General features: G+C 49.2%; 1 protein-coding gene across 4 annotated transcripts in view; it reads right to left on the bottom strand.

Annotated features, from left to right (window-relative positions):
• The window catches only part of LOC122798492 (synaptotagmin binding cytoplasmic RNA interacting protein), a 1,585,553-nt gene that overhangs the window by 595,705 nt on the left and 974,204 nt on the right, over positions 1-15,644 (bottom strand). The gene's annotated exons all lie outside the window — the stretch shown is intronic.

Genomic DNA, 15,644 nt, shown 5'->3' with positions numbered 1-15,644 from the left:
TGTACCTACCATAAATGTAGATGTCCGAACTGGATAGCATCTGCAGTCATAACAAATGGGTAGTCCTGTCGTCAGGCAGCCCTTCAGTCGGCCGTATTCCAAAGTCTGGGTCTGGCTTCGACCGATGTCGCACTTCACCCGACGTCATCTCTGCTGGTCTTCGGGTATAAAAGCATCGGCCGACGCCATTTTCTTCAGTGTTTCTTGCCCCAGATGCCAGTTGCCCCCATGGAAGGCTAAATTTGGATAAATGCCAATGTATACAAATAAGGTAGAAGGCAAATACAAAAGGTATGCAAATATGTACATATGTACAAACAAATACACCATAAGAGACTCCCCCCCGAGCTAGCTATTAGGAGTGTAAATACCCTAGGAGTACCACAGAGGGGAAGGAGGGTGGGTAATCCTGACTGCAGATGCTATCCAGTTCGGACATCTACATTTATGGTAGGTACAAAACTGTACTATGTCCTTCATGGATGCATCTGCAGTCATAACAAATGGGTAGAATACCATAGCTAAACTAGGGGTGGAGGAAGTTGAATAATTATGGTGTAGTTAGGATCCCTTGCAGTACAGCAGTGGCAAACCCTGCTCGGGATCTGGAATATAAAGGTAGGTTGTAATGCTTGGCAAATGTATGCACGGAGGTCCAAGTAGCCGCCTCAATAATGTCCTTGGTTGCCACTCCTCGTAAGAAAGCTGTGGTAGTGGCTGTGGCTCTTGTTGAATGAGGTCTTATGTTCTGTGGCATTGGTTTTCCATGGTAGGAGTAACAGAATCTGATGCAATTTCCTATCCATTTGGAGATTGTCTGTTTGGAAATTGCTTTTCCTTCCCTTCCTGGTGCATAGGCCACTAACAGCTGGTCAGTTTTTCTGTTACCTTTGGTTCTGTCCAGGTAGTAGCGTAACTGTCTATGTACATCCAAAGTATGCAGGAGCCTTTCCCCCCTGTTCTGTGGGTTGGGAAAAAAGGTAGGTAGGTGGATTGCCTGGTTTAAGGACACTCTGGATACCACCTTTGGCATAAATGTAGGATTAGTTCTCATGGAGACTATCTCGATGGAAGATCAGGAAGGGTTGTACTGCCATTAAGGCCTGGAGTTCTGAAACCCTTCTTGCTGAAGTAATTGCCAGGAGAAAAGCAGTTTTCCATGATAGGTGTTGCAGATCCGCTGTTCCTGCTGGTTCAAAAGGGGGAAGTGTCAATTTTTCTAGTACAAAATTTAAGTCCCATGTTGGTAGTGGTGGTTTCCTAGGAGGTTTTACATTCTTGATTCCTCTGAGGAATTGCCTAAGCAAAGGGTGTGAGAAGACCGGAGGATCGGAACTGTATTTTGCAGAAATAGCTGAAGCATGTATCTTGATGGAGGAATATGACAGGCCTGTGTGTAGAAGCTCTGCCAAGTACTCCAGGATGTTAGCAATGTCTATGTTTGACACCTCTTTTCCTCTTTCCGCACTCCAAGAGGCAAACCTTTTCCATTTTCCTGCATAGTTCCTTCTTGTTGAAGGTCTGCGGGCTTCCAGTATAATGTCTTTAACCCTTTGAGAAAGTTCTGGGTTAGTTGTTCTTAAGTGATGTTCCAGGCAGTAAGATGTAAGGTCTTTAGGTTTGGATGGAGGATGTTGTAGTTGTTCTGAGTTAACATCAAAGGCATCAGAGGGATTGACCACATTATCCCCTGAGACATGCTCCTCAGTAGGGGATACCAGTGTTGTCTTGGCCAATTCGGAGCTATTAGAATTATCCTTGGTTGTTCCTCTTTGATTTTCAGTAGTACTTTGTGTATCAGAGGAAGAGGTGGGAATGCATATGCTGTCAGTCCTTTCCAGCTGAAGGAAAGGGAGTCCACCTTCCATGCAAGCGGGTGAAAAGTCCTTGTGCAGAATTTCCTGAGCTGGTGGTTGAGTGGGGATGCGAATAGGTCTATTTGTGGCATTCCCCATTTTCTTGTGATGGTCTTGAAGATGTCCGGGTGCAGCATCCATTCGTGAGCATCCGAGGTGGTTCTGCTTAACATATCTGCTAGGGTATTTTCTTTCCCTGGCACGAAGGTTGCCTGTAACTGGATGTTGTAGCTCAGAGCCATGTTCCAAAGGTCCAGAGTCATTCTGCATAGGGGGTAAGAATGCGTGCCCCCTTGCTTGTTGATGTACCACATCACTGTGGTGTTGTCTGTCCTTATCAATAAATGTCCTTCCCCGAGGAAAGGTTTGAATTTCTGAATTGCTAGTTGTACTGCCAGCATTTCTTTTTGGTTTATGTGCAGCTGCAGCTGGTCTGGGGTCCACAATCCTTGTATGCATTTGTCCAACATGTGTGCTCCCCAGCCTAGGTCTGAGGCGTCCGTTGTGATGGTCTGGTTCGCTTGACCTTTGTGGAATGGCAAGCCTAGGTTTGCCTGGCATGCTTGGGCCCACCATAGGAATTCTTGTTTCAGGCATGGGATTAGTGGTATTTCTGTTTCTAAGCTGTGCCTGTGTTGAGACCATAAGTTTTTTAGGTACCACTGTAGCTTTCTCATATGCAGTCTGGCATGAGGAATCAAAATTATGCATGATGCCATGAATCCCAAGGCCTGCAGCATCTTTCTTGCTGTTAGTTTGTTCTGTTTTGTTAATACCAAGAAGTAAAGAGGTAGTTGTACTTGTTTTTCTGCAGTCAGGAATGCCATTTGTTTTACTGTGTCCAATTCTGCACCCAAGAAAGTTCTTGTCTGGGATGGTATCAGCCTTGACTTTTTTAAGTTGACTGTGTATCCCAGGGCTTGTAGCAAGCAAATGACCCTTTGTAAATCTGTTGTCAGCTTGTCTCTGTTGTCCGCTTGTAGCAGGCAGTCGTCCAGGTATGGATAGATTTGAATTCCCTGTAGCCTGCAATGAGCGATTACTGATGCCAGGCATTTTGTGAATACTCTGGGCGCAGTAGATAAGCCAAAAGGCAATGCTGAGAATTGATAATGCTCTGATCCTGCAAGGAATCTGAGGTATCTTCTGCAAATTGGTCGTATGGGGACGTGCAGGTATGCCTCCTTGAGATCTAGAGTCACCAGCCAACAGTCCTTGCCCAGCATGGGAAGAAGTTGTTGTAAGGTCAGCATTTTGAATTTTGGGACGATGATGTATGTGTTTAAGATGGACAGATCGAGAATGGGTCTCCAAGTTTTCTCTTTTCTTGGGACTAGAAAGAGTCTGGAGTAAAATCCTTTGCCCTGTTGATTTACTGGCACCCTTTCCACAGCTCTCATGTTGGTTAACTGAATTACCTGGTTTTGAGCTTCTGTTCTTTGAGTTGGAGGTAAGTTTGGCATTCCTCTTTTTACTGGTAAGGTGTGGAAGTGGAACCTGTAGCCTTGGTCTATGGTCTTTAAAATCCACTTGTCTTTTGTGATATAGTGCCAGTTTTGTGAAAATAAGGCTAGCTTTCCGCCTAAAGGTGCTGCTAATTGCTCTCTGGTAGGCAGTGTTAGGGCCAAGTCATTGAGATTGTCCAGTTGCAGTGGCAGTGGTTGTGGCAGTGCCTCGCTGGTTATTACCTTGCCACTGTCTTCCTCTGTAGGCATTTCCTCTGGGTTGGTTTCTGCCTCTGGAGCGTCTGTACCTGCCTCTTTGGGTCTTTGATGAGTCTGGAAAGGACCAATTTTGGCAGGCCAATTTCTGCTAAACCGAGGTGGCTGAACCTGTAAGAAATCTTTAACTGTTTGTACAGATTTTGCCTTCTCTTCCATTTTCTTCATTACTTGTTGAGCAGAAGTACCAAATAGACTGTCCTTATCCATAGGAGCATCCAACAGCTTTGCTTTTACCTGATCCGTAGGACCTGCTCTTTCAGCCATGCATGCCTTCTTATTACTGTGCCAGTCATGGCTGATCTAAATGAAGCCTCCAGTGCATCATAGCCACATTTTAAAGAATGGTTACTAACCTGCTGTATGTTATTTACCATTTCTAAAATATATTTCTTATCTAAGGGTTCCTCAGAGGAAACTTTCTTAGACAGCTGATCAAGCATAAACTCTTGGTATTGGATCATGTGAAACTGACAGTTTAAAGCTCTAGCAGCGAGAGTGGCCGAGGTGTAGACTTTTTTGCCCCATCTGTCTAAGGACCTGGCTTCCCTTTCAGAAGGGAGAGGGTTTTTTGAATTGGTAGAAGCTACTGCCTTTGGGCCCTGGGAAATAGTCTCAGGATCTGCAAGTGGGGCCCTGAAAAGGTGGTGATGGGTGTTGGGTACCCTGTAAAATCTGTCAGGTTTGGCAGGGGCTGGAGGCAAAGAATCTGGAGCAGAGCAAACATCATTAAATGCATCATCTACAACAGGCAAAACTGGAGGTATAGCTAAAGGCCTATGTTGTGGTAGGTGCAGAAAAGTTCTAAGCCTTTTTCTTGAGTCTGAGAAATCCTGTTCCTGCCATTGGAAATGTTCTCTCATGGCATGTAAGGTTTCTCCAAAAGAGAATTCTTCTGGAGGAGAGGCCGAAGGAATAGATTCATCAGCATCTGAATCTTCATAAGTGGACAAAGGAGCCTCTGGCTGGTCTGTAGTATCAGAGTCCTCTGAAGAATCATCAGAGTACTCCTGCTGTGAAGGTTCTGTTCTAGGTCTCTTTTCTGAAGGCTGAGGGGCCCTGTCTGGGTGTGATTGGGATCCCCTAATTAAGGAAATCAAATCCTCTGCCAGGGTAAGCATTTGAGAACTAGAAGGATGTCTGTGAGAGGGGGCCTTAGCAGGAACTGTTTTAGCAGTTTTGGCTGCTTTAGCCCTGGCAAAGGCCTTGATAGACATGGCTTTAGGAGGCCTAGCAGCACCACGTGCTGGGGTGGAAACATCCAAAGGGATGGTGTCAGATAAATCAGTGGAGGCTGCAGTAGTAGGTAAAGTGTCAGAGGCCGTTTCAGTTAAAGTAGCTGGAGCCTCGGTGGAAATCATGGATTCGGCTGAGGGTTGACTGGTTTTCTCGGTTTCGGCCGAAACAGAGACACTCGCGGTTTGCTTATCCGTGGTTTCGGCCGAAACCGCGGACCGCGAGTGTCGGTCCTTTTCTTTGCGTTTTTTAATTATTTGTGTTGTCGGTTGTTCCGACGGCATAATGTATGCAAAGTCTGAGCCGAAAAACTGTTCAGCGAACTCCGACCGACGTCTAAGCGTTCGTCGGTTGAAGGAAGAACAAGCTAAATAGGCAGCAACGTCGTGGTCTGGGCCTAAACAAGGTAGGCAGTAAGAGTGGAAATCCTTATGAGGTATTTGTTTCCCACAGGTTAAACAATTGTTTACTTTTTCTGACATCGGCTGAGGCAAGAAAAGGTCCCCAACGGGGTACTTAGCTTTTTAGAAGTCTTCGAAGTAGTATTCGGTAGAAGGAATCTCTGGATCTGACCGACCGGCACTTGCGAACAGCTTCTGCTTCGGGCGCCCGCGGCAAGAAAGACTGAAGAAAATGGCGTCGGCCGATGCTTTTATACCCGAAGACCAGCAGAGATGACGTCGGGTGAAGTGCGACATCGGCCGAAGCCAGACCCAGACTTTGGAATCCGGCCGACTGAAGGGCTGCCTGACGACAGGACTACCCATTTGTTATGACTGCAGATGCATCCATGAAGGACATCTGAGCTCTTAGCTCCTCCCCCTTACCCATAATACCCTGCTACCTCCCTCCAGTCCTCAGATCGAGTTTGCCACTTAACCAACAACAGTCAAACATACTCGAAAGAGAAACGCTAACCTGATGCGCAACAGAAGGAAAAACCTTCTGTTGTGAAAATGATCACGAAACAGGCTAGGGGGAAGGAGAGGGGGGGGAGGTTGGTTGCTGACAAATGAAGTTACCTACTCAGATGGAACGTTATGGTGAGTACATAACTCCTTTATCTGAAGTAGTTAACTTCATTTGACCAGCAACCTGTGGGACAGAGTCCCCAGCTACCAAAAACCTGGGAGGTCCTCATGGAAGGATATTCCGGAGCACTGTGGAGCCAAAGGCTGCCCTAATTAGAAGTTATGTACTCACCATAACGTTCCATCTGAGTAGGTGACTTCATTTGGATGCAACCTGTGGGTATCGGATCTGACCTCGGATCCGAGCCGGCATTTCAAAAGCTTAGGCTCCGAGCTCCTAGCTCCTCCCTCTTACCCATAACCCCTTGCCAAGCCCTGACTGACCTCAGATTAGGTTTGCCTATATAATACTGACTACAGTACCTGAACAAAGCGTAAATACTCGCTGTATAAAGGTCAGGGGGATGGAGGGGGGGATGGTTGCATCCAAATGAAGTCACCTACTCAGATGGAACGTTATGGCGAGTACATAACTTCTAAATCTGAAGTAGGCAGACTTCATTTGTCTGCAACCTGTGGGACAGAGTCCCCAGCTACCTGAATCTTGGGCGGCCGTCATGGAAGGATGTTCCGGAGCACCGCTGAGCCAAAGGATGCTCTTCCCCTGGAAACAACATCCACCTTATGAGAAATAAAGGTATGAGGCGAGGCCCAAGTGACTGCCGCGCAGATATCATCCAATGACACACGGGACTTAAAGGCGGCTGACGTGGAGACTGCCCTAGTAGAATGAGCCGTAACCCTCGGAGGAGCAGGTCTACCTGAAGTGTCATAAGCCTGCAGAATACAATTAGCAATCCACCTCGATAGTGTGACTTTAGAAACTGCTTTACCCAAAGCAAATTTAGCAAAGTAGACTAACAGCTGATCTGATTGCCTGTGACCAGCTGTTCTGTGAATATAAAATCGTAATTGTCTATGAACATCCAAGGAATGCAATTTGTATTCTCCTTTGTTTGAGTACTTGGGAAAAAACACAGGTAAGTTGATTGATTGGTTGATATTAGATTCTGAAGAGACCTTTGGAAGAAAAGATGGACTGGTCCTGAGGCACACCCTATCTGGAAAGAAGGAAAGGTAAGGCTTGACGCATAGAGCCTGAAGTTCAGACACTCTTCTGGCTGAAGTGATAGCTACTAAGAAGGCAGTCTTCCAGGAAAGGTACTTTAGGTCTGTAGAAGCTGCAGGCTCGAAGGGAGGAGCAGTAAGGGCTTGCAGAACTAAAGATAGGTCCCAAGGTGGTACAATCTCTTTGACTGGAGGCCTCAACAAAAAAATCCCTTTAAGAAAGGTTTTGCACAATTTAGGTCATGAGGGGAGCTGTCTCATGACCAATGTGATAATGAGAGATGGCTGCCAATTGTACCTTAATCGTGGAAGAACTTGCCCCTTGATGAAAGAGGTCTGTTAAAAAATCCAGCACTGCCGACATAGGTGCTGAAAAAGGATCCAAACTTTTCTGAACCGCCCAAATAGAGAATCTCTTCCATTTACTCCGATAAACCTGCCTAGTGGAAGGTTTATGAGCTGCCACTAGGATGGCCTTGACCGGTGACGAGATACCGGGAGTCCTAATCAAGGATGGAACTGGAGCAGCCAAGCTATCAATTTCAGGGTGCGTAGATTGGGGACCGAAATTCCCAGAGGGTGGGAGATGAGATCTGGAATCGGATCCAGAATCCAGGGTGGATTCATTTTGTGAGACCATACAAAGGGGAACCAGGGTTGACGAGGCCAGAACGGGGCAATGAGAATCATTCTGCTCCCCAAACTGTTGGCTTTCTGCAGAAGCCTCTGCATCAGAGGTAGTGGAGGGTAGGCATAAAGGAGACCGGGAGGCCAAGCATGCACCAGCGCATCTCGGGATTCCCTGGTGGGAAGCAGAGCGAAGAAATTGTCGCATTTGGCGTTTGAGTGAGAGGCAAAAAGATCGCAACAGGGTTGCCCCCAAACGGCAAAAATCTTCTTCACTACCTGAGGATTGAGAGACCACTCGTGAGGGGAAAGAATGGTGCGACTGAGTTTGTCCGCAAGGATGTTGGATTTTCCCGGAATGTGCGTTGCTACAAGAAAGCGTTTGGTGGAAATTGCCCATTCCCAGACTCTCATGGCCTCTCGACAAAGGGGATAGGACCTGGTTCCTCCCTGTTTGTTGATGTACCAGACTATCGACATGTTGTCTGTCTGAATCGCAATAGTCCCTGAAGGAAGAACGTGGTGAAGTGCTTGCAACGCTAGGAGCACAGCCCTCATTTCCAGGACATTTATATGCAACGAAGTCTCTGTGGAGTTCCACGTGCCTTGGACAATCTTCCCCGCAGAATGCCCCCCCCCACCCGAGGCAAGAAGCGTCCGTGGTCACTGTGGCTCGGGGAAATGCTGCACAAAAAGGTCTCCCTGTCAGAGGCTCCGGAGATCGAAGCCACCAAAGAAGGGAATCCTTGCATGCTTTGCTGACCGCTATCGGAGTGTTGAGAGAGGAACAGAGAGGGGACCACTGAACCTGAAGGGTCCATTGAAGAACCCGCATGCGTGGCGCATGAATAAGAAGCGGGATAGCTGCGCCATCGAACCTAGGGCCCTCAGGACCGAAGCTGCTGTCGGAAATGGTTGCAGGACCGCTGACATGACACTTCAGGTTGGAAATTCTGTCTGGGGTGAGGAAGGCTCGCATTGACCTGGTGTTTAGCCTTCCTCCTATGAAATCTATAACTTGTGTGGGGTGCAGTAAAGATTTCTCCCAGTTGACAGTGATGCCCAGCCTTGGGGCTATACGAAGGAAGTAGTCCCTGGCTGAGCACAGAAGATGCCTTGATGATGCCGTCAGGAGCCAGTCGTCCAGGTATGGAAAGACCTGTAATCCCTGGAGCCTCAGGTGGGCCGCTACAACCGCTAGAACCTTGGTGAACACCCTGGGGGCTGAGGTGAGACCAAAGGGGAGGACCCTGAACTGATAATGACTGGCTCCCAGCCGGAAGCGAAGAAACCTCCTGGACCGTCTGTCCATGCGAAGGTGGTAGTACGCGTCCTTGAGGTCGATGGAGCACATCCAGTCGTTCTCCCTCAAGAGGGGGAGTATAGATTGAAGGGTGACCATCCGGAACTTTGCTTGGTTACTGACAGGTTCAGCAGGGAAAGATCTAAGATCGGTCTTAAGTCCCCCGTTTTCTTTGGCACTAAAAAGAACCTGGAGTAAAACCCTGACCCGGTTTGATCTGGGGGGACGCACTGGATAGCTCTTTTTTCTAGCAGCTGTCCGATTTCGATAGCTGCTGCCTCCCTTTGGTCGGGTGGAACATCTGGGAGGCTGCGAGATCTGGGAACTTTGTACAGGGGAATTGTATAACCTCTGGATATTATGCGAAGCACCCAACGGTCTGATGTGATGGACTCCCAAGAAGTTAGGTGCCTCGAAAAACGCCCCCCGACTGCCTCCAGAGACGGACAGCCGGGCAACCCTTCAGGGCTGCTGCGTGGGTCTATCAGAGAAAGGTTCTCTGGACCCAAAGTTTCTAGGAGCCCCCCTGCCTCTAGGACGGCGACCTCCCTTGTCCTCCTCTGCCACGGGAGGACTGGTTATCCGGAGCAGGTTGGGACTGCTGCGACTTCCGGAACCACATCTTCTTCTGTCCCTTTTGGTTCTTCGAGAAGGACCTCTGGGGAGCTGAGAAGTGGACTCCTACGGCAGACAGCGTCTTCCCGTCCTTCTCGCTCTGGACCAATGTTTCGCGAACAGTTTTGCCAAACAAGGCAGAACCATCAAAGGGGCATTCGAAAGTCGCCTTGAAGGGCTCTGCGAAATCACAGTGGCGGAGCCAGGCCTGCCGCCTCATGACTAGGCCTGCTCCGCTGGCTCTAGCGGCTCCCTCGGTAGCGTGAGAAAGTAGCCGCATAGATGTGTTAGAAACTGCTCTAAGAGTGGCCATTCGGGTGGAGTATACCTGCTTGTCCTCACCCGACATGGACTCTGGGGGAGATGCAGCGTATTCTTTAATCAAATCCTGCTGCATCCTGATGGCGTGTGCCATGTAGTTCAGCGCTCTCAAAGAGAAGGTTGCTGAACTGAAAACTCGCTTCCCAATGCGATCCATCGAGCGGGACTCCTTGCCCGGAGGATGCATAGAGGGACTCTCCTGGGCCAATTCCCTCTTAGTGGCTGCAGCCATCATCATGGCATCTACTGGGGGGCCCTTGCTCCAGTGAGTGCGGTCCGCCGGAGGGGAAAGGATACGGTCAGGACGCTTGGGTACAGGCTCAACGGTGTCCGGATCCTTCCACGCTCTGATGGATATAAGGTCCACCAGAGGATCGGCAGGAGGGGACACCCAAGAGGTAGATGGGCCCGCCTCGAATGCCTCCAAGAACACAGACTCGTCTGAGGAGGCCTTGGGGGCAGACCACCCCCCCCCCTTATCCTCAACATTTCCATAATGTCTCCAAATGAGACGTCTTCAGGGGGTGACCTTGGGGAGCCTTCCCCTTCATCCAAGTCTGTGTCTTGATAGCGGACTCGGGGAGTCCATGTGCCTCCTTTTGCACTTACGCTTCGAGGTACTTCATCGGGGCTGTCCGAGGAGTACTCTTCCGCAGCTGGATGTTCCAAGGGAACTACTTGGGACATCGAGGCGGGCTGTCCCTGGGACCGGCTGGTGGGAGCCTGGCCCAACTGCAAGGGAGTACGGGATGGAGCCGTGGCAGGGACCGGGGGTCCGGACGTCCTCAACAGTGCCCTTTCCACTACGTCGAAGGCCGAGGGGGAGCCAGCTTCTCTAAACCCGAGCCGACCCACTCGGATCCGGCCTTGCGGATCGGAGCCGGAGCCGAGACAGTCGGATCAGAGAGACCGGTGTGCTCCGACCTAGACGGAGCCGAAGACACACCAGCTCCCTCGGATCCGAGGCTCGGTCCTCGGCTCCGAGAGGTCGGGTCCGAAGTATCCAAAGCACTCAAGGGATGGGACGGATCCGAGGTGCGCCGACCTATCGGATCCGACCCACCCCCGGATCCAACTCTGCCCGGCGCCGACAGCTCCGAACCCATGGTGTGGGTCGGAGAAGGAGCCAAAGGGGCGAAAAAAGGGGTCAAAGCCCCTCCCGGATGGGGGGGGGGGCTAGGAGCACTCCCATTTGCATTTGGGCCTGGATGAATTTACTCATCATCCGGTCCATGTCTGCTTCACTCATGGAGAAGGTAGATCTAGTCGAGGCCACCGAAGCGGACCTAGAAAGCCGCCTTGGGGACCTCGCTGTAGGGCTAGCCTCCTCGGGCCCAGGAGAGAACCGAGGGGAGTGGAGCCGAGGAGGAGGGAAGCTAGAAGGCACAGGAGAGGCCCGCTTGGATGGAGGAGCCGAACTAGAGGTTTCAGCTCTCCGTTTGTGGTGCCTCTCCCTGTGCCTCTCCTTCTTTTCTCTCTCACTAGAGGACTCTCTCTCCTCCGGCATCTTAGAGGGAGGTTGAGTCCCAGCCGGTGGAGGAGAGCCCACAGCAACTGCTTGCTGTGTAGAAGGGGCAGAAGCCGAAGCGGTATCTGGAGGGAGAAGTCCCGCCAGAACCAGCTTCGACCTCCGCTCCCTCAAAGCTCGGGGGTTGAACCCTGCACAAATGGTACAACCAGATGACAGGTGTTCAACCCCAAGCATTCTTGACGAGTGTGGCCATCCGCTGGGGACAGCTTATGGCCACACTCGGTACATTTAGAGAATACTGCCTTATGGGCTTCAGACATGTTAAGCCCTAACAGGCCTAAAACAAACACACACACACAAACTACGCAAAACCCGAGAAAAAATTAAAAGATAGAGAGAGGAAAGCCTAACACAAACACTTCTAACTAATTAACTTAAAAAAGTTAGTTTTTCAAAATTTTCCTGTCAGAAAACTTATCTGCACTAGGAGCTCAAGGAATCCTTCGCAACTTGAAAGCGGCAAACGAAATCTGGGGTCAGTCAGGGCTTGGCAAGGGGTTATGGGTAAGCGGGAGGAGCTAGGAGCTCGGAGCCTAAGCTTTTGAAATGCCGGCTCGGATCCGATACCCACAGGTTGCAGACAAATGAAGTCTGCCTACTTCAGATATGAAGTTATGAGAAGAGGCCCAAGTAGCTGCTGAACAGATGTCATCTAAGGGAACTCTCGACCAAAATGCTGCAGAGGTAGCCATAGAATGGGTAGAATGAGCATGAACCCCCAAGGGTTCTGGCCTACCAGAAGCTGAATAGGCTTGTAAGATGCAGTGTGATATCCATCTGGATAAGGTAACTGTCATAACTGGCTTGCCCAAGGACGGCTTAGCAAAAGACACGAAAAACTGTTCTGATTTGCTAGAAGCAGCTGTCCTGTGCAAGTAAAATCGCAATTGTCTATGCACATCCAACAAATGCAGTTTATATTCTGCTTTGTTTTGAAAGTTGGGAAAGAAAACAGGCAAATTGATGATTTGATTGAAATTGGCCTCGGAGGCCACTTCAGGCAAGAATGAAGGATTAGTCCTGAGAGATACTCTGTCCTTATGGAAAACCAGGTACGGGGGTATCGTACAAAGGGCTTGAAGTTCAGATACCCTCCTAGCTGACGTAAATGCAATCAAGAAGGCAGTCTTCCAGGATAAGAATTTTAAGTCAACGGAAGCTGCAGGTTCAAAGGGTGGACCCGTTAGGGCCTGAAGAACTAAAGTGAAGACCCATGGGGGAACCGCATATTCTTGACCGGAGGTCTTAAGAGAAAGGTGCCTTTCAAAACGGTCTTGCATATCTTAGTGGAAGCTAAGGGGTTAAGGTTGTCCCCGATGTGGAAATGAGAAATGGCAGCCATCTGAACCTTCACAGTAGAAGTGGCCCCTTGATGGAAAATGTGGGACAGAAATTCAAGAACTGCTGGAATGGGAGCCGAGAAAGGATCCAAATCCCTATCCTTGGCCCAGATGGAAAAACGCTTCCATTTACTGTTGTAGATTTTCCTGGTAGAGGGTTTATGTGCCGCTACCAGAATAGTTTTTATGGAAAACGAGATACCAGGAGTCCTAGCCGTTAGTGGAACTGGATCAACCCAGCCATGAGCTTGAGGTCGTCCAGGTTTGGAGTTTGCAATCCCGAAGGATGAGAAATCAGATTCGGAATGGGATCTAAGACCCAAGGAGGAGCTATGATGCGAGACCGCAGATACGGGAACCAGATCTGACGAGGCCAGAATGGGGCTATGAGGATTATTTTGCTCCCCAACAGGCAAGCTTTCTGCAAGAATTTCGCCATTAGTGGAAGAGGAGGATAAGCATAAAGAAGACCGGGTGGCCAAGCATGAAGCAGAGCGTCTCTGGGATTCTCCCCCAGTGGGGGAATTAAACCGAAAAATTTGCTGCATTTTGCGTTTGAAGGAGACGTGAAGAGATCGCAGCAAGGCTGACCCCATATAAGGAAGATCTGTTTTGCTACAAAGGGGTTTAGAGACCACTCATAAGGTGTGAGGATAGAACGACTCAGCTTGTCTGCTAGAATGTTGGACCGACCCAGAATGTACTATCAGAAAGCGGTTGGTGGAAATCGCCCATTCTCAAACTTTCATAGCCTCTTGATAAAGAGGGTAAGACCTGGTTCCTCCCTGTTTGCTGATTTACCAGACTACAGCCATGTTGCCCGTCTGAATTGCAATAGTCCCTGGAGGAAGAAGGTCCTGAAGGGCTTGCAACGCTAAAAGCACTGCCCTCATCTCCAGAACATTAATATGTAGACCAGTCTCTACAGGGGTCCACATGCCTTGGATGGTTCTGCCCATGCAATGCCCCCCCACCCGAGGCTAGAAGCGTCCATGGTCAGCGTGGCTTGGGGTAGAGGCATCATGAACGGTCTCCCTTCCCGAAGCTCTCGGGAATGAAGCCACCAGAGAAGTCAGCTCCTGCAAACCTTGCTCAGGGGAATCTGTGAATCCAAAGGGTGTAGGAGGAGGGACCACTGGACCTGAAGGGTCCACTGAAGGACTCTCATGTGCAGTCGAGTAAGAGGTGAAAGGCTGATGGCCGCCGCCATGGATCCTAGGGCTCTCAGAACTAATTCTGCAGGTGGGGCTGGGGACTGAAGAAGTGCTATTACATGGAGTGACAAGGTGCGTAACCTGTCCATTGTCAGAAAGGCCCTGGACTGGAGTGTGTTTATCCTGGCCCCTATGAAATCTAGAACTTGAACAGGTTGAAGAGAAGACTTCCTGAAATCTATGGTAATGCCAAGGTGATTGGTCAAGAGTAAAGCATAATCCCTGGCGGAAGAGAGTAGATGTCTGGTGGGGGCGGTGAGGAGCCAGTCGTCCAGGTACGTAAAGACATGAATTCCCTGAAGTCTCAGGTGGGCTGCTACAACTGCCATGACCTTGGTGAACACCCTGGGGACTGTGGTGAGGCCGAACGGAAGAACCCTGAACTGGTAATGACTGGCCCCCAGCCGAAAGCGGAGATACCTCCTGGATCGTCTGTCCATGAGAATGTGGTAGTATGCATCCTTGAGGCCTATGGAGCACATAGTACAGTTGTGTACACTTACCATAAATGTAGATGTTCGAGTGTCTTCACTGTTGCAGTCATGACTGTAGGGTTCTCCCCTGCCGGCACGCAGTCCTCGGTTGGCCAGAATCCCAAAGTCTGGGTCTGGCATCGGCTGTTCAGCCATGCTCCCTGACGTCAGAGCGCCAGGAGTACAAAGCTGACAGCCGACGCCATATTCTCCAGTTTTTCTTGCCCCAGATGTCAGGTGTTCCAAAATGAGTAAGATCCCATACCCTTTGCAAATACACCTCAGAAGAAGGGTGAAAAAAGGAACCACACAAAAGAAAAAATAAGAGGGGACAGGAGGAGGAACCCAGACTGCAACAGTGAAGACACTCGAACATCTACATTTATGGTAAGTGTACACAACTGTACTATGTTCATAGTGTTTCACTGTTGCAGTCATGGCTATAGGGTTGAATCCCAAAGCAGAATAAAAGGGGGGTGGTCATAAAGTAGAGGGGGCGGCTAAAAGGCCCTGCAAGACTGCAGAAGCAAAGCCTGCCCTAGAGTTAGAGTAAAGAGGTAGATTGTAGTGCTTAGAAAAAGTATGCACTGAACTCCAAGTTGCAGCTTCCAAAATGTCTTTGGTAGGAACTCCTCTGAGGAAGGCAGCTGAAGTGGCAGCAGCTCTGGTAGAGCGAGTCCTTATAGACCCTGGGATTTGCTTTCCATGGTGTGAATAGCAAAATCTGATTCCATGAGCAATCCATTTGGAAATGGTCTGTTTTGAAATGGCTTTACCTTGGGAACTTGAAGCATAAGAAAAATAATTGCTCTGATTTCCTGATGTCCTTGGTTCTGTCCAGGTAAAAACGTAGTTGTGTGTGTACATCCAAGGAATGTAAGATCCTTTGCCCCTTATTTTGAAGAGTGGGGAAAAAAGTTGGCCAGTGAATAGTTTGATTTAAAGCCACTTTGGAAATCACCTTAGGCATGAAAGTAGGATTAGTCCTTAAAGACACCCTGTCTTGAAAAATAATATAAGGTTCCACAGCCATGAGAGCTTGCAACTCCGAAACTCTCCTGGCAGAGGTCACAGCTAACAGGATGTCTGTCTTCCAAGATAAAAACTTGAAGTTAGATGTGGCAGCAGGCTCAAAAGGAGGCAAGGTGAGTTTTTCCAAAACATAGTTGAGATCCCAAGCAGGAATGGGAGGAGATCTTGGGGGCCTTAAGTTCTTAGCTCCTCTGAGAAACTGTCTCATGAGCTGGTGGGAAAAGATTGGAGGGTCTGTATTATAATCAGCAGAAATAACAGAGGCATGTATCTTTA

The sequence above is a fragment of the Protopterus annectens genome, chromosome 1.part0, assembly GCF_019279795.1.
Source record: "Protopterus annectens isolate FY-2018-M chromosome 1.part0, PAN1.0, whole genome shotgun sequence".
NCBI classification, from domain to species: domain Eukaryota; kingdom Metazoa; phylum Chordata; order Ceratodontiformes; family Protopteridae; genus Protopterus; species Protopterus annectens.
This window is presented reverse-complemented; position numbering and strand designations above follow the sequence as displayed.